Raw genomic sequence first — 5678 nt, forward strand, 5'->3', positions numbered from 1 at the left:
GAATGAAGCTCAGAAACCGATACCACACACAAAATAAATATTATGTCACAAAAGGATAATCACTGTGATTCTACTTACATAAAGGGACAAAAGAGGAAAATCTTGTGTACTGTTTAGGAACTCATAGGCATGTGCAAATCTCAAATAAAAGGCAGGGAATGACATAGAATTGAGATATCCAGAAAAATTAGAATTTTTTAAAATGAGAGTGGGTGTTGAGAACATGAGAATTTGCTTTACTAATATTCTGCAAATTGTGTACTTATATTACCTACAAGCTTTTCTTTGTAGAATCTATTTCTCAGTAAGATTTGTGCCACATATCAAAATAAATTCCAATTCGCATTTAATATAAAACTTGATACCATAAACCTTAAGAATAAAGTATAAATATGTATGCAGTCTTAAGATGGGGAAGACCTTGATAAACTCTGATGGACTGGGTTGTGTCCCCCAGGTAGATGTGTTGAAGTTCTAACCTGCAGGGACTCAGAATGTGACTGTATCTGCAGACAGAGTTTTTAAAGAGATAAATCAATTGAGGCCTTTAAGTAGTGCCCTAATCCAGTATGACTCTTGTCCATGTAAGAAAAGGAAATTGAACACAGAAAGAAACCCCAGGAAGGGTGCACACAGAGGAAGGGGCAAGTAAGGACCCAGAGAAAGTCATTGTCTGCAAGTCAAGGAGCAAGTCCTTGGGAGAATCAACCCCAACCACACCATGCTCTTGGATGTCCAGCCTCTGGAGCTGTAAGAAAACAAATGTCTGCCATTCAAGCTTCTGGGGATGTGCGATTTTGTCATGGCAGCCCCAGAAAACTAATATATAAGCATTACATTGTATGTCAAACTACATAGAAAAGTCTTCATAGGTTTTACTACAACATTGCTAAACACTTACATGTCAAAAAGGAAAAGGAAAGTTACAAACTCAAAGCTATAATACACTTGACAAAAGTCTGACATTACCAACACATAGCTCCTATAAGTGTGTAATAAAACAAGTAATCTAGCAAAAAGTTTGGCAAGATCCATAAACTGAAATGTTCATATAAAGAAATACAAATGCTTTTTAGAAGACAAAAAAAAAGTCAACTTCCCTCAACAAATTAAGACTGAGATATTATTTTGTCTTCTATTAAATAGAGAGAAATTCCTCATAAAATAATATCATACACATTTAACAAAGATTGCAGCTATCATCCTTTGCAGATCTAAGTATTCAACATTCCTTCTTGTTTGGTCCTTTGAAAGTACATACAGATCAAAAAGCTGTAAAAATTATTTATGTTTGGCATGGAAATTTTAAGTCTCAGTTCTGGGAATTTATACCAAGTAATTAGGTAAATATTTTGACAATTAGAATATGTACTCTAAAATGAGAAATAATCTTTAGTCTCAGCATAAGGATTTGGTTAAACAAGTATAGCAACTTTCACACCATGGAAATGTTTAAATTGGAAAGGAAATAAACCAAAATATGAAGCAAGATCATCTCTGATAGGTAGATTTTCTGAATTGTATACAGGTAAATTTAAATGTCTTCTTTCCTAGTTATCAATATTTTTCAAAGTTTGCTACAATAAACTATAGATTGCTTTGATAATAATGTGGTGGTGGTTTCATCACTAAGTTGTGTCTGGCTCTTTGTGAACCCATGGACTGTAGCCCACAGGCTCCTCTGTCCATGGATTTCCCAGGCAAGAATACTGAAGTGGGTTACCATTTCCTTCTCCAGGGATCTTCCTGAATCAGGGATGGAACCCATATCTCCTGCACTGCAGGCAGATTTATTACAGCTGAGCCTCGAGGGAAGCCCAAGAAATCTATAAAATCAGTTCAAAAAAACATGAAAGCAATTGCTGAGGCGATTTGAGTAGAATGGGAAGTGGACCTCCTGTGGGTCTGAGACCCAGGGACAGGACGCCTCTGCATTTGAATCGTGGTCACTCTCACTTGCTCTAATCTTGGCTGGGTTTCTAAAAGTACCAAAGTCTGAGTTTTGTCAGCTGCCTCAGAACCTTGTTTCCTGAACTCAAAGGGCTCAGAGTGGGCACAGAGAAAGGCTGCTTCTCACCAACTCCTCCAACCTTGTACAGTGAAAAGTAGATTTTTAAAGCTGAGAGTAATAAGGTCTTTTGAACCAAGGGGGATGCAGAAGTAGAAACAGGCCAGATGGATGGAAAGAATCCAAAGCAGGACCGGAAACCAGAGGATGCTAAGCATGATTCCCCTGTGCTCAGTATCATGAGTCATTCCTTGGGATCTGGGGATCGCTAGCTACCCTCACAGATGTGAAGAACTGACTCACTGGAAAAGACCCTGATGCTGGGAAAGATTGAAAGCAGGAGAAGGGGACGACAGAGGATGGGATGGTTGGATGGCATCACCGACTCGATGGACATGAGTCTGAGTAAGCTCAGGGAGTTGGTGATGGACAGGGAGGCCTGGTGTCCATGGGGTCACAGAGAGTTGGACATGACTGCGTGACTGAACTGAACTGAGCTACCCTCATCTAAGTGTTAGTACATGTCTTATCTCATGTAATTTTCCACACAGCTCTATGATGCAATAGGATTGTCATTTCTACTCTAGAAGTAAAGAAACAGGTGATTAAAGACACTAGGTGTCCTGTCCAAAATCACACAAGTAGACAGGGGTAGCGATAGGATGTGGATGTTTGTGTGACTCAGAGCCAGCTCGTGTTCCCCCGACTCACACAAGCACAGTTTACTTCAGGCTTGTGCACTGAGAATGCCTGGCTTCTTACCTCAGCATTTGATAACATATCACTGTCACTTTCAGCTAGGTGTCAGAAGAGAAAGATGCAAAGCTAAGTTTCCATGGGGCAAGTTGTGATATAAGGTCATTTTTCCCTGGTTACTCTTTCCCTCCAGTGGGACCCCCCACCCCCACCCCGCCGGTTCTGGATGCTCATCTTTGAGGGATGGCGCTCACCTGGAGGTCAAGATGCAGGTGCAAGGCCCCAGGAGCCCCTTGTGCATCACCCTCTCTCAGCTCAGCTGTCTCCAGAGCATCTCCAGATCTAAGTAAGATCAGGAGCACACACCCTCGCAGCTGTTTCCCTGAGGCTCCTCTGCCCACAGTCCCTTTCTGCCCCCAGGGAGGGCCTTTCATATCTACCCACATCTTCCCTTCCCTCTTTCTCAGGAGAGTGGCTTCTGAATTGCTTTTCTGAGGATACATATTATCAAATTAACTTTCCTCATTCTAACTCCCTGATACAAAGAAATTCTTCCTGCCAGTAGGGGGGCCATGTATCTTTAAAAGATACATTTCCTACCTATATTCATTTCTTATTGTTGGTATAACAAATGAGCACAAGTTCACTTTCTCATCTGTCTGGACTTCTCGTTCTGAATTGCTTTTCTGAGGATACATATTATCGAGTTACCTTTCCTCATTCTAACTCCCTGATACAAAGAAATTCTTCCTACCAGTAGGGGGGCCATATATCTTTTAAAAAGATACATTTTTTAAAGAAAACATTTTAAATTTTAAAGAAATTCTTCCTACCAGTAGGGACCCATGTATCTTTAAAAGATACATTTCCCTACCTATATTCATTTCTTATTGCTGGTATAACAAATGAGCACAAGTTCACTTTCTCATCCGTCTGGAGAAGTCCAATATAGATCTCACTGTGCAGAGAAGGCAATGGCACCCCACTCCAGTACTCTTGCCTGGAAAATCCCATGGACAGAGGAGCCTGGTAGGCTGCAGTCCCTGGGGTCGTGAAGAGTCGGACACGACTGAGCGACTTCACTTTCCCTTTTCACTTTCATGCATTGGAGAAGGAAATGGCAACCCACTCCAGTGTTCTTGCCTGGAGAATCCCAGGGACGGCGGAGCCTGGTGGGCTGCCGTCTGTGGGGTCGCACAGAGTCGGACACGACTGAAGCGACTTAGTAGTAGTAGTAGTGGACATCGAGGTGTCAGCGGGGCTGGGTGCCTTCTGGAGGATCTGGGGTTTTCTTTCTAGGGGTCGCTGCAATGCTCGTTTGTGGGCCCAGCAGCCACTGTAGCCCTGCTCTAGCTCATGTCCTCACGTCTCCTTCACCAGCTGTGACCCTCCTGACTCCCTCTCTGACTTCTGAGGACCCTTGGGACTACATTGCACCCTCACCAATAACCCAGAGGGCCTCCGGATGTAGATCCTTTCTTTAATCACACCCACACAAGTCCCTTTTGCCATGTGAGTTAACAGCCACAGGTTCTGGGGATTAGGACCTGGACGTCTTTTGGGGGAGGGAAACTGTTGATGCCACTACTCTTTCTGCACAACTTGAGAGAAAATTACTTTAAACAATTGCGAAGTACCTTCACAACAGCTCAGAGTATAATCACCTACGAAAATATGATAGATAATAAAACAATTGGATCATAATGTGGGTCACAATAAACAGGCCTAGAAGAATGCTTTCCTAATTTTTAACCAGCGAGAAACAATGATCAGATTGTATTTGGGTGACACCTCTCAGGGTCGTTTTCTGAAGCCTGAGGTCAGGGAGGGTGGGTGAGGTCTGCACAGGCAGGGCTGAGCCGGGAGAAGTCCCGATGAACACAGGCACAGAATCCAAGGGACAGCTAGGCCTCTGCAGGGTTCAGGCAGGAGGAGCCCCAGACATTAGGGTGGGAGCTGGGTGGGCAGGATGTGGCTGCGGGTGTGGGGGTCCCTGAGATGCCGCGTCTTCTCACCACCTATTTGCGCAAGTGCCCCACCCTCTCTAACTCCTAGTTCCCCCGTGATGTCCTGATCTACAGCGTCCATTCAACACAAAAGCACAGCGTGGTAACAGCAGCGTGGCAGGACTGCAGAGGGCGGTTCGGACCGCTGAGATGAAGAAGCACTTGAGAAAGAGCAGCGCTGCTGAGCCCGGAGCCCCGGGAGACTCCTTCCGCCCCGCCCCGTCGGTGATCCCCAGTCCCGGAGCTTCCCGCTCGGGGCCTCTGCTGGAGAGGGGCCCGGGCGCCCGCACGTCTGAGCCCTGGGCCCCGCGACGGAGCTCGGGTGTGTCGCCTGCGCCCTTTCTCCCGGTCCTCCTCTCCCGGTTCGCGCAGCAGCAGGAGGCCCAGGGTCGGGCGCGGGGAGGCGAGCGGGCGGGGACGCGAGGCCCCGTGGGTGGCCGCGTGCGGGGAGCGGGTGCAGTTTCTCCCCGCGGGGCCGAGCCCGGTCGGTCGGAAACCCTTAACCAGGCGGAGGGGCCGTTGTGCCGCCGGCGGGATCCCCGGGTCGTCCACATCTCCGGCCTACGGGGTATCGGAACCGTCTCCGGGGCACGGAGATCGCCCCGCTCTCTCCTCGCCGCCTCCCGGCGTCTCTGGGCGCACCCGGCTCCCGGGTTCCAGCGGCGGCCAGGGGCTCGGAGCTCCTGTGGGGACGGGACCGCAGATCCCGCCCGGCCCCGGGCCCTCCGTGCGCGTCGCCTGCCCCGCGGGCGCGGATACCCGGTGCGGCCGGCCGAGAGGCAGCACCAGCCAGGGAGATGCGGCCGCTGGAGGCGCCGTCGGACGGGGACACGGGGCCGCCTCGGCTTCTGGCTCCGCCGGCCGCCACGTCTGCAGCCCGAGGGCCGGGGACACCAAGCGAGGCGGCTTCGCCGTCTGCCCGTGGAGCTCAGGGGCGGCCCCGAAACTACGACTTGGGGTCAACTGCA

The sequence above is a fragment of the Bos javanicus genome, chromosome 2, assembly GCF_032452875.1.
Source record: "Bos javanicus breed banteng chromosome 2, ARS-OSU_banteng_1.0, whole genome shotgun sequence".
NCBI classification, from domain to species: domain Eukaryota; kingdom Metazoa; phylum Chordata; class Mammalia; order Artiodactyla; family Bovidae; genus Bos; species Bos javanicus.